Below are 9,987 nucleotides of genomic sequence, written 5' to 3' on the forward strand. Positions count from 1 at the left end.
CGCCGGCCCCACAGCTTAGGGGAAGGCGAGACCGCGCGCGCGCAGCAAGGGAGACCCTAGGCAACCCTTATGAAAATATGAGATGAGTTTCACATGAAAGTCTGACGAGTTTTGACATCACAGCCATTAGACTTTCTGATGAGTTTCTTTGGAATTTTCTGATGTATTCCTAATGTCATTCTATAACATATTGGCCACCGTCTTTCTGTAGAACTCTTGACGAGTGCTTTTCTTGTGAGCATGAAATGTCTTCCTAATGTGCGCTCCAAAGCAGTTTTCTTGTGACTTTCTCACGTCTTCCTAGCGAATCTCTAATGAGCTTATACATTAGACTGCCGGTGCTCGTATTACTCCTATAACAAAATTGGCCACCACGTGTGGTAACATTTTCTCATGTGTCCCAATGGCAGTCAGACCTTATTTAAATATGTTACCTGTGCGTGACTATCTTTGGTGCTATATATATGCAGCCTGTATGCATGTATGTCCAGTGAAGATGCAGCACTTCTGACATGTACATGGGCCCTACATATGCTGCATGTTAGACATTACTCAACGCAAGAAATTTAACAAAAACATTTATTGGGCATATCAATGCTTCCTTAAATGCAGAAGGAGGTTAAATGAAAGGAAAACACAGTATCAGCCAGGTTACGGATGTGATATCTCCCTTTCATTTAATCTCGCTACTTATCACTGAGGAGAGGCTGTTCTTGAGGTGGAGTGTCGTCATCTTGAAGTAAGTGCACGTGTACCCTGCATGGTAGAAAGGACAGATAATTAACAAAACTTGGCAATCAACCACAGAAATACACGCTGTATCACTTGCTGCAGAACGGTCTGGAGACGTTATAGCTAGTTCTGCGAAAAATTTATGTGGTGTCGGTTCACACAAAGTTGAGGAACCACTGTGTGGCCTTTGGGTGCAGCAGTAACTACAGCAAGCAGAAACTGCTCTTGGCTGAACAAATGTGCAACATGGATCAGCTGTGGCGTGTGTACATGTCGTGAACTACTTCAGCTATATCGGTTTCCACTTGACAAAGGACAGCAGTGTCTGTGGATTGCTAGCGTGAATGAGAAATTCTCACTAATTACTTGGCATGGAAATGAGCGTAGGAGTGTTTGTGTATGGGCAACTCAATGCATCCCAGAGACATCCAAGTGCCAGTCGTTATAGAATATTTGCATCAGCTACGGGCACAGTTCTCATACATTCCAAGCCTACTATGTCATGCATGTGTTGGCCTCCTGAATGATGGCATATATCCCATTCAAGAAATACACCACACCATGTCTGCGGTTTTTTATCATTTACACCCGAGCACTGCTTTCAGAGGGAGGGCACAAGTTGAAAAACAAATGCGTAGAAGCATGACAAACAAGCTTGCATAAAAATAATTTAATAAATAAGCATGGTGGTTGCTATGCCACGTCATTAGAGAGTATTCCTCTTTGTCATGCAATCATAATGAGCGTCGACTGACACACGTCCCATTTTTGGCTGTGGTATTCTTCACTGATTTTGTTGTATCAGTCGGTTGCCATAGGCGAACGAAACAGATAAACAAGCTAAATCCAGTGCACAGCTTGTCGTGTCAATGCATGGTCAAATAAGACGAGCACACTGGTCCTTTGAGTGAATTATGGTGCTCTCCTAGGCGCATGCTGAGGCACCGGCTAGTCAGCGTGCCCGATGTACATTGGACCAAATCTGCACGTGATCAAAAGAGTAGCCTACATTAACCCTGAAAGATACGAGACAAATTTTGGGTATTTTTAACTAAGCAAGCCTCCAATGCCTGGGTGCCTTTGTCAATTCACTTGTGGACTGCAATGCACGTATATATTCAGCAAAAATAAATTAGGCAGCATATGCACAACAGTCATGTTGTATGGTCTCCCTTCCCTCGCTGCGCAAATTTTGTCCTGAAAAGTTACATGAACTGATTGAATTGAAAATTGAATCGAGAAATGCAAGGAGGCAAGCGAGGCTTGCTTGGTTAAAGGTAGCACCAAATTTGTCCAGTGCGTGTCAGAGGCACTGTGCTGTATTCCTTTCACATGTGGTCAAATGTACATAGCGCAGACTGGCTGGTGCCTAAATATGTACCTGTGAGATCACCATATTTCATTCAAAAGACCAGTATGCTCGTCCGACTTGGCCACACATATCTGCAATGGGGCTTCAGGCCAGATTAGGATTGTTTATCTGTTTTCACCCATGGCTGAAAATTGGCAAGAGAAATCAGTCAGGCGCACCACATAAATAACAATAAGTGTGAGCCAGCCCCCATTATCAATGCATGAAGAAAGGCATCCTTTGTAGATTACAAGGGATAGAAATTAGTCTGTGCCTATTTACTTCTTTTTATGCAGACACCATTTACCATGATGTTATGCCTTTGAATTATAACATCTGCCATCCCTCTCAAATTAACTGGCGCACAACACAAGTGCACATCCAGTGCTATTTTTGTTAGTCCTTCCAACAACTTAAACAGTCAGTTGTTAGCCAAGGTCATGTTGCATAGTCTCCCTTCTCTCACTGCGTAAATTTTGTCCTGAAATGTTACATGAACTGATTGGTAAATTCAAATGGACACTACAAGTTTCGCCGAGTGGACACAGCTGGTTCTCAGAAATGCACAAAAACAGTGATGGGTATCTGTTGGCATCCTGTAGTGTGTGCAAACTAGCTGTGACATTGCTGCAGTAAACACACTCACAACTGCTACAATGCCTACCAGCATGAATAAGGGCAGCTTGCAAAGAAAAGAATAAGAAGAAAGTGAGAGAAAAAATAGAAAGCTTACCAGAAAACACCTCACTACTTAAGTAACTGCAGCACAATGAATACTGGCCTTCCTATTTCATTTCAAGAAATTCTAGTTCATCAAATGTGTATTTGCCAGTGACAGTTATTCTGAGAACAAGACAGACATAATTGTAAATATTAATGTTAAACAATGGTAGGCACACTGCGTGCTTAGACCTGTGACATATATGACACACTACACTTCGAATTCTTACATGGACAAAAACAGCACATGTGTGTATCATAAGCAGAAAGGAAAACAGGGAAATATGGGCTACAGCATAAGAAACAGTTCCAAACAAATAAAACCAAGCTATAAAGAAACATACTGTGTAATAGGCAAAAATAAAATGGACTTGCAGCCAAGCAATTGATGCGAGAAAAATACTAAACATCAGGACATGCGACGTGTAGTTTTAACAGAACAAGATAATGTGTGTATAATATCTACAAACACAAATAAGCAGCAAGTGGAATGATGTTGCAGAAATATTTAGCCTATTTAGCAAGATGCATTAAGTAATATGTCGATACACTTATCCACTAATGATACCGAGATCCTACTTTTGTGAACACGTACACTTAAAGCATACCTGACATATCCATCCAGATTACACGCCGTGTTGCTGCAGCCATGGCCACGGGTTATGTGGACACTGTTGTGGGTCACGGCTTCACCACTACAAAGAGAATTCTGTGTTAACTTATAGCTGTGGCACAGTAAGACGATCACATAGTGAACACATGCAAGGAGCATGTAAAAACAGTCATGAAAACAATGCCTGCACTGGTGCAGGGTGGCAACAGAGCACAAAGTCAAAGTTACTGATGAATGTCACGATAACAGGGACCCCTTCAACAAGGCAAAATTTCACACGCAGGAGCAGCAGCGCATTACATGAATGTTTGTTTACATAACGATTCTAGAGTTTCTTTCATAAGTTTAAGTAACTATCCCTTGTAATGTTTACTTACGTCGAAGTTATGGCAACACCCCTTCAAAACAAACCTGTACTAGTAGCACGCTGTGATTGCTTACATTTTTTTCCCCCAATACTGCTCGTAAATCGAAAACCTTGTAAGCAGAGAATATCTACAACGTCGAATCATTTATAAGCGAGGAAACGTCATAGCACTAAGAATCGGTCAAGAGGTAGATGAGTCGTTATCATGCGACTTCAGCAGAAAAACGGGAGCTCACGCACAAGCGCGCATGATGAACACAATTATTTCTGAACGTAATCTTCCTCATCAGAAGAAAACGCTTATCAAGATTTTCAATTCTGCATTATGGCAATTAATTCGCGCAACTAAACTCTGACACCCAGCAAGCATCGGCATAGGTCTCACTGTTGTCGTGGGAGTTCTCTTTCCTACGTTCGCAAGGCACCCTACGCCCACACGAGAAGCACGCACAACACGTGTGTAGTTAGCAAGCACGGTTACTCACCTTTTGAACGGCCCGACGCGGTCGAAAAGCGCCCTCCAAGTTGCCAGTGCTTCGATGCTACTCCCAGCAGACATACCGGTGCATAGTGGACGAGCAGTGGCACGCTAACAACACGCATTATTTCTTCGCGACGTCCACCCAACTTTCCACGACAACCAGAGACAAAGGGAACGCACTCGACAGCATGAACATCGTTGGTCCACATTTCGCTGGCGCGCCACGCACACGGCGAGTTTGCAGCGAGACACAAGCTGTCTGTGGCGCTTGTGCGCACGCGAACTAAGTCACATTTGGTTACAGCAAACACAAAAACACACGATCTAACAAGCACATCGTTGCAGCTCGCACACCCGACCGACTCGAAAACAGAGCGACAGACTGATTGGATTGGATTGGATAGGAAACGAGATGGTAGGTGGCGCCACGAACAGGTCGGTTGGGGCCAGCCAATGTCTCGGCTAGCGTCATCTGAGGATTTGTGCGGCTGCCTAATTGCGCATAGCTGTTGCAAGACAAAGAGAACCAAAGATAAGTCTATATTGTAAGCTATAGCTTGGCATAGAAAGAAATTCTATAACGCATTTTCAATTTGAATCGCTTCGGCTATCTGCAGCCAGCAAAAGCATGGCCTTCGAGATCTGAAAATGTTAACCCTATAGAAAGCCGTTGCGGTGACGCTATTCGAACGATTTTCACTTCAGTTACCTCTCATAAAAACCGTGAATTACGCATTTCGCTGCTCCCCGTGCTACCTGCGCCGTCACTTCAATTTAAATAACTTCCTGCTGTCGTTCACATCAACTATATAGCCTCAGACATCGTTGACGCGATCTCCGAGCGACACATGTGCAGTGTGCGATGTTTTAGTGCCCGTTGCAACAGTGTCAGTCGGAAATCATCAAATCTGCTCGTGTGGCGCAGCTTACACCCCTGTCGTCCGTATCTTGCTTTCGTGTTGGCGTGTTTAACGTGCGCGGGTTGCACTCCTGTCGCTCGTGCCTTCTGTGTTGATCGTGCTACCCACGAAGATTCCTCGAAAAACCCACATGTCTCGGCAGCGTGCATTTGTCCTATGTGGTATATGCCAGAAGTGTGCGCTGGCATACGATGTGCGTGCAACCAAGTACTACAGTGCGTTCCAGCAAATAGACGCTGCCGCTTACGCGCAGTTTCTTTTTCTTTTCTTTTTTTCCCCGTCGTGGTTGCTCAGTGGCTATGGTGGTGTTGGGCTGCTGAGCTCGAGGTCGCGGGATCGAATCCCGGCTTCGGCGGCCGCATTTCAATGGGGGCGAAATGCGAAAACACCCGTGTACTTAGATTTAGGTGCACGTTAAGAACACCAGGTGGTCGAAATTTCCGAAGTCCTCCACTACGGCGTGCCTCATAATCAGAAAGTGGTTTTGGCACGTAAAACCCCATAATTTTTTACGTGCAGTTTTCCATGTCATGATCATGTCAATCTGCAGAATTGTCGGTTTGCCACTTAAAGACTAGTAACACATCCGAGTAATCAAACTGCCCAGAACAAGGCATACGCTATAGTTTGGCACTGTTTACCAAATGTGATAACGGGGTAACACAATCTTACAGTGCTCTTTAAAAAGGAAAGAAAACGACGTCGTTGTTTTGTGCCTAGCCCTGATATATCGGAAGCGTTTCCAGAGTACTCGGCGCTCACGCTGTGTTATATCGTTTTCTTCATTTTTGTCTCTTAGACTGCCCCCAACGATGAATCAAAACCACTCCCAGCAAAAGCCAAGGGTCCGAGTGTCTTAATTAACTGTATCCTAATTAACGGTACCTTACTTATTAACATCGTCTTCATTAACACCAATGGTCATGAGTTCGACTCCCACCAATAGTCATGGGTTCGAGTGCTTTCATCAACTATATCTTAATTAGCTGTACATTAATTAGCATCGCCTTCATTAACGACAACGTTCGTGGGCACAACTCCTACACAAGATCATGGGTTCGAGTGTTTTCATTAACAATATATTAATTAAATATGCCTTAATTAACATAAACATTACCAACTAAGGCCGTGGGATCGAGTGCCTTAAGTGACTATATTAATTAACAGTACCTTAATTAACATCGCCTTCATTAACAACAAAGGTCGTGGGTTCGATTCCCACCCAAGGTACTGGGTGCGAGTGACTTGACTGTTAGATCTTAATTAACAGTGCATTAATTAGCACCATCATCATTAACAAAAGTCGTGGGTTCGAGTGTCTCAAATAACTGTATCTTAACTGTGTTCAATTAACAGCGCCTTCATTAACACCGAAGATCGTGGGTTCGAGTGTCTTAATTGACTATATATTAATTAACATTACCTCAATTAATATCGCCTTCATTAACAACAATGTTCGTGGGTTCGATTCCCACACAAGGTAATGAGTTCGAGTGACTTAATTCCTAGGTCGTAATTAACTGCGCCTTAATTAGCATCGTCATCATTAACAAAGGTCGTGGGTTCGAGTGCCTCAAATACTGTATCTTAACTACGCCTTAATTAACAGCGCCTTCATTAACACCAAAGGTCGTGGGTACGAGTGTCTTAATTAACGACATAATAATCAGGTCACATTATTTAACATATTAATTAACATGCTTCGACTTCCACTAAGGGTGGTACGTGCGTTCGAGTGCATTAATTAACTATATCTTCAATAACTGTCTTAATTAACGGTATCTTAATCAACACCAAAGGTCGTGGGTTCGTAGCCTTAATTACCGCCAAAGGTAGTGGGTTTAACTCCCATGAAAGGTTGAGAGTTTGTAACCTCTTTGTACATCGAGTGCTCAGGCCGACAATGCCGGATTTTCCGGCTCATGAGCCATTTAATGCTATCGCATTACAAAGAATTTTTCACGCCTTGGCATCGTACACATTCATACGTGATGTACTTTGACATTAGCAATAACACAAAAAAGCTGTATACTCCTCTCATCAGAAATCTTAAGGTGCATTGTCATTTGAGTCTCTGATGTACTTGTGATGCCAAAAAACATTAGACGATGCATTTCTTATGCATGTCTGATGTCACCTTAGGAACACATCACGTCCTCTACAGAAACTCATGGTTCATTTTCATAAGGGAAAGCTCTCGAGAAGCAACAAAGAACATTTATTAACCTGGGACTCAATACAAACACACGTTTTGCCGTCACGTCCGAATATGAATCTAATTAGACAAAACCATGGCCGAATGGTCGCCGGTGGCCGCTAGAATGGCGCACCGCGACAGAGAGAGAAACAAAGAACAAAGAACCCGATCAGTAAGAATTTGCCTATCCTTCGGTCAGCGCCTGCCATCGTGCGCCCCACAGCAGAGAAAAGGGAAATAGAGAGAAACGACAGACGAACAGACGGGGGCACGATCGGCAGACGCTGCCTCAGGACATCGAGACGACGGAAGAGTGGGCGCGCCGCCCACCGAGGCCGGGACCCCGACGAGCCGAAGTAACCATCGGCCGGCGGCGGACAAAGGGGGCCGCCGCCGGCAGAGAGGAACACGTACGCACCTTCCGACGCCCCGATGTGGTCTCCCCGGGCGCCTGTCTTGCGCGCGCTTACCCGGAGTGCACGCAAGCAGGGCCCGAATCCCGCCAAAATGTCGGCCAATGGGGAAAGCCTGTTGACCTTCGCGTGGGCGGGATGACAGCAGAGTGACAGTGTTTTATGACCCGCTGCCACCCCGTCCAGGCAAGGAGGAGAGGGAAACGGAGCCCCCGGCAACGCAACGCAACGGCTTTACACAACCACCGCGAGAACCGGAAACCCCACAACCCCGATCATGAGAAGGAAATTCATAGAATAAAAATGGATTGGATCGCTCACGGCAGGCGTTGCCAGCTCCTTACTAGACGATTACCATTGAAAAGGAAGGTGTACAATCAGTGCATTTTACCAGTGCTGACATATTGGGCAGAGACTTGGAGACTGACAAAGAAGCTTGAGAACAAGTTAAGGACCACGCAAAGAGCGATGGAACAAAGAATGGCAGGCATAACGTTAAGAGAAAAGAAGAGAGCAGAGTGGTTCAGAGAGCCAGCGTTGATAGCCCATATCCTAATTGACATTAGGAGAAGGAACTGGAGCTGGGCAGATCATGTAATGCAAAGGTCATGTAATGCAAATCTCGGCTCAAACAAATAGAATAACAGCTACCACGGCGAATACACTAGATTAAGTCTTCACTAATCAACCCGATATAATATCGCCTGTAACGTACTGTCAAGAATTAGTGACCACTTGCTTCTGCAGTTTGATATTAAACTAGACCGTCCGAAAACTAAGAAGAAAAAAATAATACGAGAATACTACAGAGCAAATTATCAGGCCATAAATAATGCACTATCCTCTTTTATCGGCGTTTTCCTTGATGGCCTTGAACACCGTAGTGTACAAACTAATTGAAACATGTTCACAGTTATAGTCAACCATCTAACTCAACAGTACATTCCTCAACGCACCATCACAACTCACAAACTCTCCCTGGTACAATAATCACATTAAGCGCTTATCAAATAAAAAGAAGCGTCTCTACCGCATTGCAAAGCATTCACCCACAATTGAACGCCGGGCATCGTATACTGCGGCGTCAAACGCATATGTGCACGCGCTCAAAGACGCCAAAAAGCACTTCGAATCACATGTTCTCCCTTCACTGCTTACCACTAATGTTCAAAAATTTTCGCGTGCAATTATTCCTTCGACTGACAACAGCCTTGCCTTAACCGACTCTTCCGGTGTTCCAATTCCTTCCGACCTTTCTGCCACCATACTAAACCTTACATTTTCAGAAAATTTCACGGCCACATTATTTATTATTTGTTTTGAACACATATACACAGGAAACAGGAAAGGGAAAGCGAGGAGCAGGCTGGGAACTGCCACGGGAAGGGGCACAATGCCTGCATACTCTTCTGAAGGGAGGAGACAGCAACACAGAAATGGAAGATAGGAAGGAGGGGAGGAAAAAGGAAAAGGGAAAGGAGAGCAACAGGACAAATCTAAAGACTAAAGTAGAACTCTGCAGCCGGAATTAAAGTGACGCCGCGTGGAACACCGCGTCGAACAGCCTCCACAATTATCAACCACGTCCATGGCTAGTTCGCTATGCGGCTGACTGTGTTCTGCACGATGAGACGCCAAGTAAAACTGCACGTAATCACCGTTTCACGTAATCACCTGCACGTAATCACCGGTTCACAATGTACACTACAAGGTGTTTGTACCCGCCACCTCCCATCTTCGAAGGAAGAAGCGTTAGGGTACAGTACTGATCACGCACAGTAGGGCCGGTCACTGAAGGTCACGCTACAACAGAATGTTGAATATTCATGCTACAAACGTGAACCTAAGTTAGTTAGGTCTATAAAGGTTAGGAGGGCGGCATGGGCCTGATCACGTTTAGATGCACAGCCACTGGGGCATAAACATTCCTCGAGTGCCGCACACCGCAGGCCAAGGAGATGATAGTTTCTCACTAGCGACATGCGCTGCGCACTGAAAACGGGACACTCAAGTATAAGGTGGTGAAGTGTCTCGTAACAGCCACAAGACGTACACAATGGACTTTCCACACGCCCTTGTCCGTATAAACGTTCGGGCACGTTCACGCAACCAAACCTCAGCTTGAGCAGTTGTGCTCTAGCGCGACGAGGCAAGCCTCGACCACGACCATGGGGTGGGACCGTTCCATTTGCG

At 44.9% G+C, this 9,987-nt stretch overlaps 1 long non-coding RNA gene across 1 annotated transcript; it reads right to left on the bottom strand.

Annotated features, from left to right (window-relative positions):
- Positions 1-562: 562 nt before the first annotated feature.
- Positions 563-4,601, bottom strand: LOC135913214 (uncharacterized). The gene is made up of 3 exons (XR_010567906.2): positions 4,269-4,601; positions 3,412-3,498; positions 563-756 (listed from the first exon to the last, which is right to left on the bottom strand). It is a non-coding gene; the product is annotated as an uncharacterized lncRNA (long non-coding RNA).
- Between the last annotated feature and the right edge of the window lie 5,386 nt (positions 4,602-9,987).

The sequence above is a fragment of the Dermacentor albipictus genome, chromosome 2 (assembly GCF_038994185.2).
Source record: "Dermacentor albipictus isolate Rhodes 1998 colony chromosome 2, USDA_Dalb.pri_finalv2, whole genome shotgun sequence".
NCBI classification, from domain to species: Eukaryota; Metazoa; Arthropoda; class Arachnida; order Ixodida; family Ixodidae; genus Dermacentor; species Dermacentor albipictus.